Source organism: Carlito syrichta, unplaced genomic scaffold (genome assembly GCF_000164805.1).
Source record: "Carlito syrichta isolate Samal-C Ts95f unplaced genomic scaffold, Tarsius_syrichta-2.0.1 Scaffold302318, whole genome shotgun sequence".
Lineage (NCBI taxonomy): Eukaryota > Metazoa > Chordata > Mammalia > Primates > Tarsiidae > Carlito > Carlito syrichta.
In genome coordinates, this window is record NW_007246414.1 from 329,653 (window position 1) to 351,924 (window position 22,272).

General features: G+C 41.0%; 1 pseudogene across 1 annotated transcript; it reads left to right on the top strand.

Annotated features, from left to right (window-relative positions):
• Nucleotides 1–19,920: 19,920 nt before the first annotated feature.
• LOC103258639 lies at nucleotides 19,921–20,837 on the top strand (annotated as a pseudogene). The gene has a single exon (XR_504196.1). The product of XR_504196.1 is annotated as a 60S ribosomal protein L6 pseudogene (transcript).
• Nucleotides 20,838–22,272: the final 1,435 nt, after the last annotated feature.

Sequence of the window (22,272 nt, forward strand, 5' to 3'; positions counted from 1 at the left end):
CCTTCCTTTCTTTATTTCATAAATATATCTGGCAAGATGATTATAACTTGAGACATTCGTGCATATTTAAGCTGTAATAAATGTTTCCTATAAGAAAGCAAAGGAAATAATCTGAAATTTCAGAATCATTGAAGAAAGTCCAAGAAGACATTCGTTACTTTAATAGTGCTCTGCTCCTAAACACATGAATTATGGTACAAAGCAAAATGTCTTTACATTAAGTTCTTTTGTTTTATGATGTGTCCAGTTTCTATATAATGAACTTTAGGAATTAATTTACTTCCTTTTAAAAAGGAAGTAATCTTTCCAGCAGCACCTATTTTTTTTACTACCTTTTTGTGTGTTATGATCTTTTTCTGTCTCTATCATATGTAATTGTGATGTTAAAGGCTATTTAAAAGTAACTTTAAATGGCATGTTATTGGCTGATATGTATAATATTGAAAGTTAGTAGATTTTGCCTATATTGACACGTATTTCTAATATTCATTTAGATATTCTCCTTGCCACATCAAAAGAATAAATATGTAAGCAATTTTTAAAATAAAACTGAGAATATAGTAACCATATTGCTATCTATATGTTCCCATAGCATCATGTGAAACTCAAATATATACAAATAAATTTATTTTAAAAAAAACACCCAGCCAGGTGCGGTGACTCAAGCCTGTAATCCCAACATTTTAGGAGGCCAAGGTAAGAGAATTGCCTGAGCCCACAGGTTCGAGAACAGCCTGAGCAACTTGGCAAGACCTCACCTCTACAATAAAAAATCAAAAATTAGCTGGGTGTGGTAGCGCCTGCCTGTAGTTCCAGCTACTTGGAAGACTGAGGCAAAAAGATTACCTGAGTCCAGCAGGTTAGCACTGGAGTGACTGTGAGTGTGCCGCTTCACTTCAACCTGGGCCACGAAGTGAGACTCCAACTCAAAAAACAAAAACAAAAACAAAACACCCAAACCAAGAATAACAGCAACCAACAAATTTTTCTTAGTCTTAAAAAGAGCAAGCTTAGATTTAATATTTCTCTTTCTTTTTTTTTCTTTTTGAGTCAGAGTTTCACTCTGTCACCCAGGCTGGAGTGCAGTGGCACACTCATGGCCACCGCAGCCTCGACCTGCTGGACTCAGGTGATCCTTCCTCCTCAGCTCTGCAAGTAGCTGGAACTACACTACAAGTGTGTGCCACCATGCTTAGCTAATTTTTTGATTCATTGTAGGGACAGGGTCTTGCCATGTTGCCCAGGCTGGTCTTGAACCTCCCAAAGTGCTGGAATTACAGGTGTGAGCCACCATGACATTACAAGCATGACATTACAAGCACCTTTTCGATGTGGTTAACAAACACTAACAAAGTCAGAGGATACTGAGTATATATAAATATAATTTTATTTAAAAAGGAAATGCCTATTCAGGCCCAAATTACTACCTGTTAATCAATGATAATCATTAGTAAATAAGAAAATAATGTACTGTGATGAAAAAATATGTATTAGCCGGGCTTAGTGACTCAGCCTGTAATCCCAGCACTTTGGGAGGCCAAGGAGAGTGGATTGCCCTGGCCTGCGGGTTCGAAACCAGCCCCGGCAACTTGGCAAGACCTCGTCACTACAATAAATAAAAAATTAGCCGGGCGTGGTAGCACATGCCTGTAGTTCTGGCTACTTGGAAGACTGAGGTGGAAGGATCAGTAGAGCCCAGCAGGTCATTGCTGGGGTAGCCATGAGTGTGCCACTGCACTCCAGCCTGGGCAACAGAGTGCGACTCCAACTCAAAAAAAAAAAAAAAAATGTATTGAGCGTCTATTATAGTCAGCACTATGCTAGGTTCTAAAAGTCTGTGTGTGAATGAGACCCCCTTATTTCTTACTAGCTATAGAGTGTATTTAAATATACATCAAATGAAAAAACCATATATGCTTTATTTTTTATTGCATTAGAACACATTTATTTCATTAAAGCTTAATACAGAAAAACATTAATTTTATCAGAAAAATAAATCACCAAAAAAAAAAAAAAAGTCAGAAGTCTGAGCCAAAATGGAAATTCAGCTATAACAGCTTCTAGACTGATGGTCATTAAGCTACCTGGAAGCTGTTCTCTTCCTTTAAAAATCAAGTTTGTTATAGAAAGCCCTCTCATCCCACAGGGCATATTAGCAATAACAAGTGAGATCAGAGGGTTAGAGGAACAGAGATAGAGTCCACACAAAGTGAAGCTATATGGACTCCATGAGATTATGGTCCACCCCTCAGCCACATAAACCCACAGCTCACTAGGGTGAATGAAGTGTGTTTACACATTCTAATGATAATGCACCCATGTGACTTGCTCTAGACAATGGAATGTTAGTGAACATGTCACACACACAGGACTTGAATGTGTTTGTATCCTTTGGCTCAGCTTCTTGGACCCCTGTGATGGCTATGAAGAGAGCTTGTGCTAGCTAGCTGCTGTCCCTTCAGTCTAGGCCCCAGAGTAAGACACACAGGCAATCCTGCATTTGACCTATAAAGTCTTCCAAGCTGAGATGCCCTGGAGTTTGAAGCAGAGCTACCCCAGCTGTCCCACAGACCTGTAAGCAAAAGAATAAATGCTTCATGTTGTAAGCTACTGAGAGCTTTGGATATGCAGGATTTGGGAGGTAAATAGGTGACTAACACTATTGCTGGTTAAAATAAATAGCACGTACTTGTTCACATTTGCAAATCCAGATTATAGTACTCTAATAAGTAGTATGAAGACTTACTACGCTTTAGACAAAGAGACTCTAGCAAGTTGTGCAATTAGTTTTAAATCCCTAATAGCAGTAATAAACCAGGCCAGGTGTGATGGCACAAGTCTGTACTCCCAGCTACTTGAGAGGCTGAAGTGGAAGGATTGCCTGAGCCCAGGAGCTCGAGGTTGTGGTGAGCCATGATTGGGCCACTGCACTCCAGCCTGGGCAATAGAGTGAGACCATGACTTTAATAATAATAATAATAATCCACACTGATATAGAGAATTATGGATCACAGGTGGGAGTCAGCAGAAAGTGCAGAAACGGGGCTACAAATGAATAAAGCAGGTCTAGCATGTCATAAGTTTGTCTATTAAATTATGCAGAGCTGGCATGTCCCAGTGAAAACTGACACAGTCATCACACTTGAATTCTTTTCCTGCTAACAATACAGAGCTTCTCTTTTCTATTCATTATGGAAACACTTTCATAGAAAGTGTTTGAGAAATTTAATAAAGTAAGATTTTAATTTGAAATCAATATAATTTGAAAGGCAGGCTCAGTGAGTGCTAGTCTTCTTCATTTTAGCTACCGAGGAAAGTACAGAGGCAAAGATTTATGTGAATTATACATTTATACCAAGGCAAGGTTGAATGTTGTCACAGTGAGCTCTGTGAATGAAGGTGTTGCAAGAGTTCAGACTGAGAAAGATGATGAAGAAACAATGTATTACATAGCACACAGCCCGTGTGGAGGATACAAAGGCCTGCAGAATTCACAGCAACCCAAAACATATTAACTGAAGCCATATTCACATTGCAAGAAGAAATTCTATTTCAGTAAAACATTATCCATCACATGTTTATTTGAGCTCTTCTTGTTTGGTATTTGTGTTGGAATCTATTTTTTTTTTCTTCTTTGAGACAGGGACTTGCTTTGCTGCCCAGGTTGGAGTAAAGTGGTGTGATCACAGCTTACTGCAGCCTCCAACTCCTGGGCTTAAGTGATCCTCCTGCCTCAGCATCCTGAGTAGCTGGGACTACAGGCGTGAGCCACCATGCCTGACTAAGTTTTTTATTATTTTTATTTTTTTGCAGAGACGGGGGTCTTCTTATGTTGGCCAGGCTGGTCTCAAACTCCTGAACTCAAGCAATTCTCTGCCTCCTTCCCCCAAAGCACTGAGATTATAGGCATGAACCACCATGCCTGGTTGGAATCTAATTTTAAATTGTGATGTGTTTATAGATGTAAGAAGTTCTGCTTCAATTAGCATTCATTTGTTATGAGCATCAGAAAACCTAACTCAAACTCACTTTAACAGGACAGAAAAATTATTCATGTAGTAGAAAAGCTTCAGGCTTGTTTTGGTGTCGGGAACTGCTTGACCCAAGAGCTCCAAATATGTAATCAAAATTTGGTTTCTCATAGTGTCTTGGCTCTGCCTTCTGCTGTGTCAGCTTCATTTTTAAGATTCATGTGGTAGCTTCTGGCATCGTCAGGCTCACATCTTCCTTATCACTACAAGTTCCTGTGGAAAGAGCAAAATAGACCCTGCACAACTGCACTATTCACTCTGATTAAACCAAGCACTGTGTCCAGGTCCCTATGCTCCTGTAGCACCACCATAAGTGTATAGATGGACAGTTTTCTTTTCTTTTCTTTTCTTTTTTTTTTTTGAGTCAGAGTCTCGTTCTATCACCCAGGCTGGAGTACAGCAGCACGTTCATGGCCATCGCAATCTCAACCTGCTGGACTCAGGCAGTTCTTCCGCCTCAGCCTTCCAAGTAGCTGGAATTACAGGCACATGCCACCATGTCCGGCTAATTTTTTGATTTATTGTAGAGATGAGGTCTCACCAAGTTGCCCTGGCAACTTGGTCTCAAACTCCTGGGCTCAGGCAATCTTCTCGTTTCTGCCTCCTAAAGTGCTGGGATTACAGGCATGGGCTACGATAGTTTTCAACAAGAGATGGGACTGGGGAAAGAGTTCAAAAGGATGTTAGGGTCCTGTTAGCAAAATAAGGGTGATTTGGGGTGAACAAGTTTCTTCAATAGCAGGAGTTGGCAAATTGTGGCCCATGTTGGACAAACCAGTTCCTCTGCCTGTTTTATATAACCCAGCAGCAAAGATTGGCTTTTACATTTTTAATAGGGAGTAAAAAAGTAGTATTTCATGACACATGAAAATTATCAGAAATTCAAATTTCAGTCTCCATAAATAAAACGTTAAGTCAGTTGTGGTGGCTTTTGTCTGTCATTCCAGCTTCTTTGGAGGCTAAGGCAGGAGGATTGCTTGAGCCCAGAAATTTGAGGCTGTAATGAGCTATGATTGTGCCACTGCACTTCTGCCTGGGCAACAGAGTGAGACCCTGTCTCTAAAAATATAAGGTTTTTAAAAATTAAAATTAAAAAATAAAACTTTATTGGAACACAGTCACACTCATTCATTTACATGTCGTCTTTTACACTACAATGGCAAAGTCAAGTAGTTACAGCAGAAAGTACACGGCTCACAAAGCCTAAATGATTTACTTTCTGAAAGTTTTCTGACCCCTGCTTGATAGGTTTATACATGTAACTTTATCTTAGTACAACATAAAGTAGTATTAATGTTTTTTGTATTTTGAGGTGGAGTCTCACTCTGTTGCCCAGGCTGGGGTGCAGTGGCATCCTCCACAGCCACCGCAGCCTGGACCTGCTAGGTTCAGGCAATTTTTCTGCCTCTGCTGTCCAAGTAGCTGGCACTACAGGCATGGGCCACCACGCCTGGCTAATTTCTTTTTTGATTTGTTGTAGAGATGAGGTCTTGCCAAGTTGCCCAGGCTGGTCTCGAACCTCTTGACTCAGGCAATCCTCTCACCTCTGCCTGCCAAAGTGTTGGAATTACAGGTGTGAGACACCGCATCCGACTTTTGTCTTGTTTTGTTTTGCTGTTTTGAGTTAGGGTTTCACTCTGTCACCTAGGTTGGAGTGCAGTGGCATGATCACAGCTCACCACAACTTCAACTTTCTGTGCTCAGGCAATCTCCCGAGTAGATGGGACTATACAGGCGTGCACCACCAAGTCCAACCAATTCTTTATTTTTTGGTAGAGACAGGGTCTTGCTATATTGCCCAGGCTGGTCTTGGACTCCTGGGCTCAAGCAGTCCTCCTCAACCTTCCAAAGTGCTGGGATTACAGGTGTGAGCCACTGCACCCAGCCAGCATTATTGTTAAAATGCTTTAAGTCAAGGCTGGAAATCTTCAGCAGCATTAGTCCCTTTAAAGGAGAGAGCTTCAGTTTCATTGGTGAGATACTAAACAGCAAGATGTCATTCCAAGTAGAGTTCAACAAAATAGAAAAGTGCACATTACCCATAACATAAAGATTCTGATAATGACAAGTAAATGTTGAAATACCCTGGTGACGTCGCTTCCAGAAGCCCGTCACATTGGATATAATCACATCAGGTGAGACATTTTTGTTCATACATGAAGTATGGATGCTTAGAAGCTGAGCTTTATGTTGTTCTAGACATGTAGTTTTGGGTCTCCGATGTTCAGTGTCTGTTCAAAGAAAATTACCCTGCCCACAGTGCTGCTGCTGATTCAGCTCTAAGCACCTCGGCCAAGGATGGCCAACTCACTGCCTAACCTATGATCTATAAACATTAAAAGCCCTCAGGGATGAGCTTGTCTGTTAGTTTCTGTAATTGTTAATTTTGTGTTAACTTTACTGGGGCACAGGATACCCAGATAGTCAGTCAAATATTATTCTGGGTGTGTATGTGGTTGATGTTGGATAAGATTAGCATTTGAATGAGTAGATGAGTAAAGCGGATTGCTCTCCATAATATGGGTGGCCTCATCCAACCAATCAAGGCCTGAATAGAACAGAAATGCTGACCCTCCCCTGAGTAAGAGAATTTTCCAGAAAACTGCATTGGACTTCATCTGCTCCATTCATTCTTGTGGCTCTTCAGTTTGCCAGCCCACACTACAGATTTGAATTTGCTAACCTCCATAAACACATTAGCCAATGTCTTAAAATAAATTTATATGTATTCATATTTCAAATGTATATAAATACACATTTCAGGCAAAGTGCAGTGGCTCAACACCTGTAATTCCAGCACTTTGGGAGTCCAAGGAGGGAAGATTGTTTGAGCTGAGTTTGAGACCAGCCTAGGCAAGACAGCAAGACAACTCTACAAAAAATTAGCTGGGTGTGGTAGCACATGCTAGTACTGGGGAGGCTGAGGCAGAAGGACTGCCTGAGCTCAGGAGGTCGAGGCTGCAATGAACTGTGATTGTGCCACTGCATTGCAGCCTGGGTGACAGAGATCCTGACTCAAAAAAACAAAGTATGTAAATACACATTATATATATATAATGTGAATACACACACATACACACACACACACATATATAAAATGTGTGTGTGTGTGTGTGTGTGTGTGTGTGTGTGTGTGTCCTATTAGTTCTGTTTTTTTGGGAGAACAGTTTCCTATAGCTGCCATAACAAATTACTTACATATATATGTACTTCTATTATATATATCTTATACATATTACTTTTATATTTCCTATTGGTTCTGTTTCTCTGGAGAAAAGTTTCCTATAGCTGTAATAATGAATTACTGTAAACTGGGTAATTGAAAACTACAGGCCTGAGCCCACAGGTTCAAGACCCGCCTGGGCAGGCGAGACCTCATCTCTACAATAAATAAAAAAATCAGCCAGGCGTGGTAGCGCATGCCTATAATTCTGGCTACTTGGAAGGCTGAGGTGGAAGGATCGCCGGAGCCCAGCAGGTCGAGGCTGTGGTGGCCGGGAGCGGCCACTGCACTCCAGTCTGGGTGACAGAGTGAGACTCCAACTCAAAAAAAAAAAAAGAGAGAGAGAGAGAGAGAAAGAAAGAAAAGAAAACTACAGAAATGTATTCTCTCATAGATCTGGAGGCAGAAAGTCTGAAATCAAGGTGTTGGCAGAATTGGTTCTTTCTGGAAGAATTCTGGGTGAATCCACACCATGCTTCTCTCCTACTTTCTAGTGGCTGCTGGCAATCTTGGGCATTTCTTGGCTTGTGGCTGCCCTCCAGTCTCCATCTTCACATGTCCTTTTCTTTTCTGTGTCTCTGAGTCCTCTTGTCTGTTTCTCCGAAAAGTATTTGTCCCTGGAGTTAGGGCCCACCCTGCTCCAGGGTGATATTATCTTAATATCCTTACCTTAATTACATCTACAAAAAACGCTTCATTTTGAATAAGATACATTCTGAGGTTACAAGTCAACATGAATATTAAGGAGACATTATTCAACTCACGATAACTGGGTCAAACAAAATCATACTCTTGGGAATTTGAAATGGAAACATATACATGAGTCAATTAATATTGGGAGCTGAAGTTTAAAAGATTTCAGAGAAGGAGGGAAGCTGGAACAAACCAAATTTATGAGTGAGAAGAAGGTATGGAAAGTCAGAAATGGTGGATAGAGCAGAAGCTTTGAAGAGTGAAAAGGTACAGAATAGACTGTGAGGAAGCTGCTTGACAGCAGATCAAGAAGCAAAAAGACACTGAGAGAACAGAGACCAAGAGTATCGGAGTCATGTTAATAATACCAGAGCACTCAAGTGACAATGATAAAGTACTGTCTCTTAGCTGCCTCGGACATGGTCCAGATTCTGAAGATATCTCTTGGGCTTAAGTTTCTTTGAGATTCTCTGTCTCTCTCTCTCCTTTTTTTTTTTTTGCCAAATATATATTCATAATAGTCACTTTCCTAGACCTTGCTGAAGAATGTCTCTTTTAAGTATAACCTAAAGAGCTTAACAGTTTGATTGTTAAGATAACTATTGAGTAAAATTTATGTGGTTTCTGCCCATTCATGAGGTCCCAGTTATTCTAATGAATCTTTTTTGCTGGATAAATATGTGAATAAAAAAATCATAAAAATATTAGAAGAAAGTGTAAAACAAATGTTTATATAACGTAGGATAGAGAAAGACTTTCTCAGCATTACGTCAAAGGTAGAAGTTGGCTGGCTAGGCTTGGTGCTCAGTCTATAATTCCAGCCCTTTGGGAGGCCAAGGTGAATGGATTGTCTGAGCCTGCGGGTTCAAGACCAGGCAACTTGGTGAGACCTCATCTCTACAATAAATAAAAAATGAGCCAGGTGCGGTAGCACGCACCTGTAGTTCTAGCTACTTGGAAGGCTGAGGCAGAAGGATCGCTGGAGCCCAGCAGGTTGGCACTGGGGTGGCGGTGAGTGTGCCACTGCACTCCAGCCTGGGCAACAGAGTGACACTCAGACTCCAAAAAAAAAAAAAAGGTAGAAATTATAAGGTTTGATGGGCTTGATTATGTATACCTCCACAGGTAGTCCCCTCCAAAAGGGAATTAGCTCAGGCACCAACACCCCTGCCCACGCCTAATCTATAGAACTAGATTCCCAGCTACTGTTAGAATCACTCAATCCTACTGCACTGGTCCTTGATATCCGACCCAACGTGAACCAATCAGATTTCCTATACAGGGAAATTGGACCTAGAACTGAGTACTTCTGGTTCAATTTGGTTGCTAGATTCAACAGGAAACAAGCACAAGAGATAGGATGGTCATTTTCCATGCCCCCCCCCGCCGCCTCCCATACTTTTGAAGCAAAGACAGCTGCACTGCCAACACGTAAGATGAAGCAGGTATGCAGAGAAAAGCAGGGATGGAGACTGTACCTGATGGGGTTTCAAGTACTTGAGTTCAGACACCTTTTCTGACTCTGGCTTCGTTGTTGTCCGTGGGTCCCATGAACTGTATCAGCACATGCATGGGAAACCTCTCCTTTTCTCACATCTGACTGGATACAAATGCTTCCACACAGTCCTCGACCTTTTTCTCAATATCTGGCCTCAAGAGTGGGCCACACGCTCTTGCTTTCTCTCCAGGGTTTCTGTGGTGCTGTGGCATAGGACAATGTGGGAGCCCCCTGGGACTAACTCAGGCACCAAGAAGTGCACATCAGCAGTGGGGGAAGTGCTGCTTATGCTGTCTCTTAGACAGAGGTCTGCAGGTCTCAGCAGGGACAGGCACCCGTTACAGGACCAATGCAATAATGCAGTCAGTTCAGCATTACCCCTTTCTTCTTCCCCATTTAACTTTCCTTGGTCCCTCACTCTTGCTTCTAGAATCACATGTCAAATAAAGTCCTTGCATGCAGACCTAGGCCCAGGCTCTCCTTTGAGGAAAACCCAGAATAAGCAAGTTGATATCAGATGTAGCCACAGAAAGAAAACCCTCGAGGCACAATGTTAAACCTAGATCACCCACTGGTCAGGCAGGAAAAGAACCCCATTGCTGGTAGCATGTGAGAGGATTCTAATCTCTGGGAGCTTCACAAATTGCCATTGCTTACATTAGCTTAGACTGTGGTGGAGGCGGAAGGCAAGGATGGGTTATGTGGTATTTTGGCATTGGAAGAGGAGGCAATAGCATTTATAAGCATTATTTTTGTTTGTTTGTTTGTTTGTTTTTTGAGTTGGAGTCTCCATCGCCCAGACTGGAGTACAGTGGCCTCTCTCGGCCACTGCAGCCTCGACCTGCTGGGCTCCAGTGATCCTTCTGCCTTAGCCTTCCAAGTAGCTGGAACTACAGGCATGTGCCACCACATCCCGCTAATTTTTGGTTTATTGTAAAGATGAGGTCTTGCCAGGGTGCCCATGCAGGTCTCGAACCTGCGGGCTCAGGCAATCCACTCACCTCAGCCTCCCAAGGGGCGAGATTACAGGCTGAGCCACCGAGCCTGGCTAGGTATTATTTTTTAAAAGAATCATAGAATGATTTGGTTTTTGCTAACTGTTTTTTTAACTTTATTTTTTTATTTTTATTTTTTTCAGTACACCTTTTTATTTTATTTTATTTATTTATTTATTATGAAGTTGTGGGGTACAGTTAAGGGTTAGGTATACAATTGCATTTCATTCAGGCACCCTGTTGATATGGGGTGTTTCCCCATTCCCAGACAGATATTTGCTACTGTTAATCCCATCTCCCCCCCATAGTTTCCCAGTACTGTCAGTCATTTTCTTATAGTATTGCATTGGATGTTTAAGGTCCATTATATGAGTGAGAACATGTGATACTCGGATCTTTGTTTCTGTGAGAGGTCACTCAGTATTATAGACTCTAGTTCCATCCAGGTTACTGCGAAATTCATGATTTTGTTCTTTTTTATGGCTGTGTAGTATTCCATCGAGTATATGTACCACATTTTTAAAATCCAGCCCTCTTTTGACAGGCAGCATGGTTGTTTCCAGGTTCTTGCTATTGTGCTGCTAACTGTTTTTAAAGCCTTGATAAAAGAAAACATCATACTCATGTCATCCAGCTATCAACTCAAGTCTCATTGTAAAAATAAAAATTCCTCCATGGTAGTGTTTAAAGAGACTCCCCAATAAAAGGTAATCCTTTCAGTAATTGGTGCTGGATATCTAAGTGGGAAAAACAAGCTTTGACCTCTACTTCACCCCATACTCCCAAATTAATTCTAGATGGATCATGGAACTAAATGTAAATGATAAAACAATAAAGCTTCCAGGAGAAAACATAGGACAACATATTCATGACCTTGGGGTTAAACAGAATATAAAGATCACTAGCTATAAAAGAAAACTGATATGGATCAGAGACCTAAATGTAAAACCTCAAACCATAAGAACCTTAGAAAATGAAGGACATACCCTCATGGAAATTGGAACTAGCATCCAATTCCTAAACAAAACTCAAAACCCACAGGCCATAAGGGATAAGATAGACAAGTGGGAACTCATTAAACTGGCAAGCTTCTGCAAAGCCAAAGAAACCATCAAGAGAGCAGGGAGACAGTCTATAGACTGCGAAAAAGTATTTGCCAACTCCAGGTCTGACAAAGGTTTAACATCTTGGATATACAAGGAACTCAAACATGCTGAAAAGAAAAAAACAAACAACCCCATTATAAAATGGGCAAAAGATATGAACAGACACTTCACAAAGGAAGACATCCGACCAGCCAACAGACACATGAAGAAATGCTCAACCTCACTAATCATCAGGGAGATGCAAATCAAAATCACACTGAGATACCACCTAACTCCAGTCAGAATGGCAATTATCAATAACTTAGAAAATAATAGTTGTTGGAGAGGGTGTGGTGAAAAGGGAACACTCCTACACTGTTGGTGGGAGTGTAACTAGTGCAACCTCTGTGGAAAGCAGTGTGGCGATTCCTAAAAGCTCTAAACATCAACCTCCCATATGACCCTGCAATCCCCCTACTGGGAATATACCCTGAAGAACTCAAAGCACTCTATAAAAAAGATACCTGCACACGTATGTTTATCGCAGCATTGTTCACAACAGCAAGAACCTGGAACCAACCACACTGTCCACCAAAAGAGGACTGGATTAAAAAAATGTGGTACATATACATGATGGAATATTATGCTGCCATAAAAAAGAACAAAATCATGAATTTTGCAGCAACCTGGATGGAGCTAGAGTCTATAATACTGAGTGACCTCTCACAGAAACAAATATCTGACTATCACATATTCTCACTCATGTAGTGGACCTTGATCATCTAACGCACTACCATAAGAAAATGACTGACAGTGGTGGGAAACTGTGGGGTGGGGGTGGGACTAATGGTAGCAAACATCTGTCTGGGGATGGGGAGACAACTGATATCAACAAGGGGGCCTGAATGAAGCATATTTGTATACCTAACCCTTAACTGTACCCCACAATATCAAAATAAAAAATATTAATAAAAAAAAAGAATGTGAAACTATTTCAAATGCTTTTTCTGTGCTAATTGGGATATTATGTAGTTTTTTATCTTTTGTTCTCTTACTTTGATGTATCACATTGGTTGTTTCCATAGGTAAGAATAAATCATATTTGGTTATGATAAAAAAAAAGAAAACTGATAAATTAGACTTCATTAATGTTTAAAATTTTGGTTCATCAAAACACACCATTAGGTGAATTAAAGGCAAGCCAAAGACTTGGAGTGCAATTCAACAAAGTAGTTATTTCCAGAATGCAAAAGAATTCCTACAGTCAGTAAGGAAAATACTTTATATAAACCAATTTTTAAAAACTTCCCCCTAAATTCTTTTCACAAGGGGGAGAAACAAATGGCAAAAAGCTAATGAAAAGGCAATTAATGTCATTATGCCTCATAGAAACACACATTATAACTACAATTTGATACTACTACACAAGAATGACTTAAATTAAAAGGACTGTCAAGTACATGATGAAAATATGGAGCAACTGGAATCTTTTATGTGGCTAGTGGGGAGAATTAAGTCAGTATAACCATTTTGGGAAATGGTTTAGCAGTTTTATCTAAAGTTATATGCACATATAACCAATGACTAAGCAAATTCTATTATTGGAAAAATCTATTCCCAAAAGAAATGGGAGTTCATGTCCACCAAAAGTTGTATGTAAGAATGTTCATAGTAGTTTTATCATAATAGCACAAACTAGAAATAACCCGTGTCCATCAATAGGAGAATAGATAAATGAAATATGAAATACTGAATAATATATATATATATTTTTTTTTGAGTTGGAGTCTCACTCTGTTGCCCAGACTGGAGTGCAGTGGCCACTCCCGGCCACCGCAGCCTTGACCTGCTGGGCTCTGGTGATCCTTCCACCTCAGCCTTCCAAGTAGCCAGAATTACAGGCATGCGCTACCACGCCTGGCTGATTTTTTGATTTATTGTAGAGATGAGGTCTCGCTGCCCAGGCGGGTCTCGAACCCGCGGGCTCAGGCAATCCACTCACCTCAGCCTCCCAAAGGCGCGGGATTACAGGCTGAGCCACCGAGCCCGGCTCTGAATAATATTAAACAGCAAAAAACAAGGAAAAAACTACTACTTCACACAACAATATGGATGTGTCTCCCAGATATCATGGTGAGCAAAAGAGTACAAACCATGAATCCATTTATATGATGTTAGAGAATAGGAAAAACGAATTTGTGGTGAAAGAGGTCACACACTGGTAGTGTGAGAAAAAGTGTTGACTGGGGGTAGGTATGAAGAAGCCTTCTGGAATGCTGGAAATGGTCTGCATCTTGACTGAATAGTAGTTATAAAGGCGGACACACACATTGTAAATGTGTATCAAGCTCTGCACTTAGATGAGTGTACTTTGCTGCATGTAAGTTCTACTTTGGGGAAAAAGTAAATAAACAGAGAAAGGAGGGAAAATGAAAATAAAATGATCCTCATTCCCTGTGACTGTAGGATAATAGATACTGAAAGATCAAGCTCAGGATTTAACTGTAAGAGCAGCGAAACTGCAAAGGAGACCTAAGGAACAGCCTCCAAAAGTCTTCAGTGCCTAAACCACACCCTTGATGGGAAAAGTGCTATCCTGACATCTGCAACTGTGACACTTGAATGAATAAATCTAAATATCTTGAACTTTCATATCTCCTTGAATCTTTTGCCAGAAGAAGCAGTCCTTTTCCCCTTGCTATACAGGAAAATTTCACAATGCCTGGAAGTTTGCAAAAATCTCACCTGCGTCAGGTGTCCTGCAAGACAATGCTTTTTTCTCTCCATATCTGCCATCCTGTCCTCAGGAATAACAAGGATCTAGGGGGAGAATAACATTTCCTTCTCTAGGAGGAAATAACTTATACAATCAAAACAACGTCAGGACCCGAATCAGGAGTAGTGACAAGAATGGAAGAACATGTGTGAGCATGAATATCAGGGGTGCTGAATCAGGAGAGTGGTGAGGGAATAGAATACAAATCTGCATAGTAGAGATTACTGACATTGGAACATTCCCTCTGTGATGGGGGTTCAGCTTCCTGAAAACAACATTTAGCATCATCCTAATATGCCATTGAGATAGTTCACCTAACTTGGCCAAGTTAACATCCTACCATAAATGAGGTAGAGATGCCAGGACTACATTGACAGAATACTGAGAAAAGAAAGGGTTACAGAGATCAGGGTAGTGAAAATGATAAACCAGAGGTATTACACTTATTACCTATGATCAGAGAACCCACTATCTGACTATATGTTCGAAACCCTAACAAATATTTGCTTTACTAAGGGAATACCAGGGAAGTCTCCACTGGGATCTTTGAGGAACTCAAGAACACATTTCTTCTATCTGTTGAAGAGATGCAGCCTTGAGACTCACCTTCTAGTGTCAAGGGAGACGTTAGGACTCTAGAATGACAGAAGCCAGAGAGTGGCACCCAATTGACAGAGGCAATATAGACATGACTATCATTACAGGTAGCAAGGCTAGAATTCGCCTACAGAAATCCATGGTGATGCTTAATAAATTATGGTGTTCCTAGGAGTGAAACAGATGGATATCCAATTAGGATGTTACCTCTTTACCTTGTAAAACACAACACAAAGCAACTGCAGGGAAGACTGACATCGGGCACAATATGAAAAACGTTATGGTCTTTTATCCCGTTGTAAGCCAGTTTATAGACCAGAGCCCATGTGGAAGGACCATATAATACCTCCTCAAGTATGCATGATAAGTATTTCCCCAATCATTCCCCCAAAACGCTTGCAGCTAATTACTAGAGAAACTGTTCACTGAGAAAAGAAGTCTTCCTAGAGCGTTTGAGAACTATTACATGACATGCCTGAACTGACACTGAAACAAGCCAACTCAAAATGCCATCATAGACCACTGGGTAGAATAAGGACTTATGGAGGCCAGGGGACACATGCAGTTCTGGCCCTGGTCCGTGTTACTATGTGTCCAGAAATTCTGCAGAATACAATCTAAAGAACAGGAAACAAACTATTCTATGATTATTTCCCTGGTTATCAAATGTGAAATTTGAATAGACATATTTATCAGTTGGCATAACTTTCATGGTTCCTGACGTATTGTATAAAAGTTATTATAGGAAGAAGAGCTTAGAAAATGTCCCTGAAAATGTCTTCCTGCCACCAAAGTGCCATGATAGCAAATCAGAAACACATTCCAAGAAGAATTTTAGGAATAAGCACAACTCTCAGATGCAGAGGTGTTAGTTTTCATCATAACCCTGTTTAGCTCACCTGCATGACTCCTGCAAAAACCAGATGGATCATGAGAGGTAATGGTGGTATACTAAATTTAACCACTTGGGCCGGGCGCGGTGGCTCAAGCCTATAATCCCAGCACTTTGGGAGACCGAGGCAAGAGGACTGCCTGAGCCCAGGGGTTCGAGACCAACCTGGACAACTTCGCAAGACCTCATCTCTACAATAAATAAAAAAAAATTGGCCGGGCATGGTGGCACGTGCCTGTAATTCCAGCTACTTGGAAGGCTGAGGCTGAAGGATCTCCTGAACCCAGCAGGTCAAGGCTGCAGGGGCCGTGTGTGTGCCACTGCCCTCCAGCCTGGGTAACAGAATAAGACTCTGACTCTAAATAAATAAATAAATAAATTTAACCACTTGGTGGCTCTAACTGCAGCTGATGGGTAATATAAAAGAGCAACATAAGCTCCAGCACATGGTAGAATCGCTGTTGATTTTACAAACATGTTCTTTTCAATACTCACAATATAAAGACCATCAACAAATTTAATATTTACATGAGAAGGTTAGCTGCACATTTTACCATCTTGACCCAGGGTCAGTAAACTCCTCTGCTTTCCTTATAAAACACTTTGCAAAGTTCGTGATTATCTTGACATTCTCTAGAAAATCAAGCTGGCCCACTATGACATCATGCTAAATAGACTTGGTGAACAGAAGTGACAATTACTCTAAATGCCCTCGTAAGACCCATGTCTGCCAGAGGATGGGAGATAAACACTGCAAGGATTCAAAGGCCTGCCACTTCCATGAATCTTTTGGAGGTATGATATTCTGGGATGTCATGGATAGCTCCAAAAAACACTTGTTGCACTATCACTAAGAAACAGGCACAGGGTTTGATGGGGCTCTTAGGTTTCCAACCTATATTGAACTTGAAAATATTGCTCCACCACTCTTAAGGATATTATTAGATCAACTTTAAAAAAGTAGAAAAAAGAAAATATGACTCCAACTCATTTATTAAATGATTCAGAAGGCTGCCAGATTTGAGTGGGTCCCAGAGGAAGAGAAGACACATCAGAAGTTTTAGGCCACTCAGGTCATATGCTAGCTATGAATCAATAATGTAAGAGGTATCTTCAATATTTAAGAATTTAAACATATTGGAGATTGCTAGCAAACTTTAGAAGACTTGCTTGGTGGGTCAGCCTGTATTCCCAGCACTTTGGGAGGCCAAGGTTAATGGATTGCCTAAGTTGACAGGTTTGAGACCAGCCTGGGCAACTTGGTGAGACCTTGTCTCTACAATAAATAAAAATTAGCTGGGCATGGGAGTACGTGCCTGTAGTTCTGCCTACTTGGAAGGCGGAGGCAGAAGGATAGCCATAGCCCGGCAGGTCAATGCTGGGGTGGCCCTAAGTGTGCCACTGCACTCCATCCTAGGCGATAGAGTGAGACTTCAATCCCCCCGAAAAAAAAAAAGAAGACTTGCAACCCAAACCCCAGATCCTGACAGCATGTGATGCCTTCTGTGGCAGAGAACTATTTGTCACTTGAAAAACAGGTCCTGGCTGAATGTGGTGACTCACACCTGTAATCCGAGCACTTTGGGAAGTCAAAGCAGGAGGATCGTTTGAGACCAGCCTGGGCAACATAGCAAGACATCGTCTCTACAAAAAAAAAAAAAAAAAAAAATCAAACATATGGGCATGGTGGTATGTGCCTGTAGTCCCAGCTACTTGGGAAGTGGAAGAATCGCCTGAGGACTGAGACCAGGAGGTTGAGGCTGCAGTGAGTCATGGTCGTGCCACTGCACTCCAGCCTGGACAAAAGAAAGAAAGAAAGAAAGAAAGAAAGAGAGAGAGAGAGAGAGAGAGAGAAAGAGAGAAAGAAAGAGAGAAAGAAAGAGAGAGAGAAAGAGAGAGAGAGAGAGAGAAAGAGAGAGAGAGAGAGAGAAAGAGAGAGAGAGAGAGAGAGAGAGAAGGGAGGGGGGAGAGGGAAGGAAGGAAGAAAGAAAAGGAAAGAGAGAAAGAAACTGCTGCATACAGAATAAGGTCCAACATATCCATGGGGCACAAGTAAATTACATAAGCAGGTGGCCCAAGCTCCCATGTCATCTATTTCTATTGCAGTGATGCCTCACTTTGAACCTATGACCAACTGATGGAGGAATATAAGTCTAAGATTTGGTTGTCAGAGGGGTTTGCTCAAGACGTTGGTGTGAACCACAAATGGACTTCTGGAACATACAACTCTACTCAGGAATGGTGTAAAAAGATGGAGTAAAGGAAATTCTTCCAGAGGCGAACTATACATGCTAACAGAATTTAGCATTTTCTTTGATTATGTGGGTAGACAACAAACCACAGTAATATCGACAGTATTATTGACATTGTGATAGGCACCATAAATATTTTTATTTTCCATTATTATGACTATAACTACTTGGAAATTATCACAGTTATTACATATTATTATTTAATTCATTAATAAAGAGGTGCACGACCAGGTGTGGTGGCTCACATCTATAATCCCAGCACTTTGGGAGGCTGAGGCAGAAGGACTGCTTGAACCCAAGAGGTTAAGGCTTTGGTGAGCTTGGATCTTGCCACTGCATTCCAGCCTGGATGACAGAGTGAAACCCTGACTCAAAAAAAAGGTATACATTTATTGTATATTAATATAAGTGGCTTTTGCAATTCTATGTATTTTGTGCATTTAAAAATGTTACTTTGAGAAGTAGTTTACAAATAGTTAAATTTAATAGAAAAGATCAGTGCAAGCTCTAGGACATGATATGTAGCTCTTACAATTAAAACATGTTTTTTCTTTTTTCTTTTTTGAGTTGGAGTCTCTGTCACCCAGACTGGAGTGCAGTGGCATGCTCACAGCCACTAGCTGGGCTCAGGTGATCCCTCCACCTCAGCCCTCCAAGTAGCTGGAACAACAGGCATGAGCCACCATACCCAGCTAATTTTTTGATTTATTGTAGAGATGAGGTCTTGCCAAGTTGCCTGGACTTGGACTATCCTCGCCTCCACCTCCCAAAGTGCTGGGATTACAGGCAAGAGTCAATAAAAAATTTGCACTGTGCCCAGCCAAAACTTGTTTTTCAATACTCAACAATAAAGTGGTTGAGTTTAATATGTCACCATTAACCATCATGATTCATCTGAGTTTTGTAGATTGTTAAAGGAGCCATGCTTGAAAACCCCGTTCCAAAGAAACTCACACAGAGGTGCCTACAGGCAGAGGCAGGGGTGTTTATGCCCACGCTGTCCATCACAGAAGGAGTAAGTGACAAACTATGTGTTTATCATTAGAATGGATAAGTTAGACACTCAGGTTTATTCCATACTATAGAATACTATACATACACATACTAAGGCATGAATTCATCTTAAAATCATAGCATTGAGTGAAAAAGAAAAGAATACAGCAAGACCTATAGCACAGTATGACACATGAATTTTTAAAAGGTGCAACCATAAAACACTATATCTGTATATATATTTATACATATATATTTAACAAATATATACATATTCAAGGACAAGTTTTTTGTTTTGTTTTGTTTTTGTTTTTGTTTTGAGTTGGAGTCTCACTCGGTCGCCCAGACTGGGGTGCAGTGGCCGCTCTCGGCCACCGCACCCTCGACCGGCTGGGTTCCGGCGATCCTTCCACCTCAGCCTTCCAAGTAGCTGGAACTACAGGCGCACGCTACCATGCCCGGCTGATTTTTGATTTATTGTAGAGATGAGGTCTCGCCAAGTTGCCCAGGCGGGTCTCGAACCCGTGGGCTCAGGCAATTCACTCACCTCAGCCTCCCAAGGCACGGGATTACAGGCTGAGCCACTGAGCCCGGTTAAGGACAAGTATTAATAGCATCACATTTTAGAGCTGGAGCCTAGGGCTAGAGTGTAGGTACAGGACAATAGAATCAGAGGGGGAGACTGAAAAATAAAAAAAATTTGTTAACAGATGAGAGGTACCCTAAATGAAACAGTGATAATAGTGTGTCATAAACCAGGAAGTGTGTGTCATCCAAGTCTCTGATTTAAGATCAAGCAAATAAACCAAAAACTCTACCAGGAACAGAATGCAAAGGCAAATTAAAACTATAGAAAATAGACTGGGCTCTTTCCCATCCTGCAAGATGGCGGGTGAAAAAATTGAGAAACCAAATGCTAAGGAGAAGAAACCTGAAGCCAAGAAGGCTGATGCTGGTGGCAAGGTGAAAAAGGGTAAGCTCAAGGCTAAAAAGCCGAAGAAGGGGAAACCCCATTGCAGCCGAAATCCTGTCCTTGTCAGAGGAATTGGAAGATATTCCCGATCTGCTATGTATTCCAGAAAGGCCTTGTACAAGAGGAAGTACTCAGCAGCTAAATCCAAGGTTGAAAAGAAAAAAAAGGAGAAGGTTCTTGCAACCGTTACAAAACCAGTTGGTGGTGACAAGAATGGTGGTACTAGAGTGGTTAAACTTTGCAAAATGCCTAGATATTATCCGACTGAAGATGTGCCTTGAAAGCTGTTAAGCCATGGGAAAAAGCCCTTCAGCCAGCACGTTAGAAAACTGCGAGCCAGCATCACTCCCAGGACCATCCTGATCATCCTCACTGGGCGCCACAGAGGCAAGAGGGTGGTTTTCCTGAAGCAACTGGGCAGTGGCTTGCTACTTGTGACTGGACCTCTGGTCCTCAATCGATTTCCTCTGAGAAGAACACACCAGAAATTTGTCATCGCCACCTCCACAAAAATTGATATCAGGGATGTGAAGATCCCAAAACATCTTACTGATGCTTACTTCAAGAAGCAGCAGCTGCGGAAGCCCAGGCACCAAGAAAGTGAGATCTTCGACACAGAAAAAGAGAAATATGAGATTACAGGGCAGCACAAGATTGACCAGAAAGCTGTGGACTCGCAAATCTTACCAAAAATCAAAGCTATTCCTCAGCTCCAGGGCTACCTGCGATCTGTGTTTGCCCTGACAAATGGTGTTTATCCTCACAAATTAGTGTTCTAAATTTCTTTGAAAGAACCTAATTAAAGAACTGATAATGTTAAAAAAAAAAAGAAAAGAAAATAGACTGGGTGTGGTGGCTCAAGCCTGTAATCCCAGCACTTTGGGAGGCAGAGGCTAGAGGATTACCTGAGCCTAGGGGTTCAAGACTAGCCTGGGCAACTTGGTGAGACCTCGCACAATAAATCAAAAAATTAGCTGGGTGTGGTGGCACATGACTGTAGTTCCAGCTACTTGGAAGCCTGAGGTGGAAGGATCACCTGAGCCCGGCAGGTTGAGGCTGTGGTGGCCATGAACGTGGCACTGCATTCCAGCCTGGGCGACAGATTGAGACTCCAACTCAAAAAGAAAAAAAAACTATAGAAAATAATCATTTAAAAAAATGAGGCAAAGAGTTAACATTTTAAATATATGATAATGTTTTATCAATCAATAAGAAAAATAAACAGATTTTAAAAATAAAATATCAAATCAGGTAATTAAGAAAACTTACAAATATGCAGCAAGAAAATGTTTAGACTCATAAGTAATGCAAAGTAAAATATCAGGTATTGTCCAGGGACAGGGAGATCTAACCTCTCAAATACTGCTAGTGGAGAAAAAAGATGTGGCACAAATTTTCTGGTGGAAAATTCAGCATATATTTAAAACAGCATGAAAATCAGCTCTAAAAACCCACAAATCAAGCTGGGAGTGGTGGCTCATGCCTGTAATCCCAGCACTTTGGGAGGTGGAGGCGAGAAGATTGCCTGAGTCCGGGGGTTTGAGACCAACCTGGGCAACTTGGCAAGACCTCGTTTCTACATCAAGAAAAATTAGCCGGACAGGGTGGTGTGTGTCTGTAGTTCTAGCTACTTGGAAGGCTGAGGTGGAAGGATCGCCTGAGCAAAGCAGGTTGAGGCTGCAGTGGCCGTGAGCATGCCACTGCACTCCAGCCTGGGCAACAGGGTGAGACTTCGACTCAAAACAACAACAATAACAATAACAACAACAACAAATCCAACAAATCCTTGACACAGCATTTTCATGCCCAGAAATGTACCTTAAGGAAATAATAAAAGTACACAGATGTTAAGTTACAAGAATGTTTACTGTGACATTGTTTCTCACAACTCAATGTGAAAAAAGGGCATTAGACATTAGCAAAGTAAACTGCAATATATTCAGATAGAATAAGACAATGTCACCGAAGTAACATTAAGATGGAAATAAATAATATTTATTAAAATATTTTTTTAAATGTAGCAAAGTGGAAAAACAAACACATTTATGTAGTATGTATGAGGCATTTTGTGAGTTAACATTTTAATAGCATTTTAATCATAAACGTTTTACATTTATTTTAAAAATTTAGAAAATAAAGATCAAAGAACACAAAAGTCACCCAAATTTTCACCAACCAGATATATTATACTTTAATGTCTTTTATATAGATAAGAATCTAATGTTAACAAATAAAAATATGTTCTTTGGGAATCCAGTTGTGAA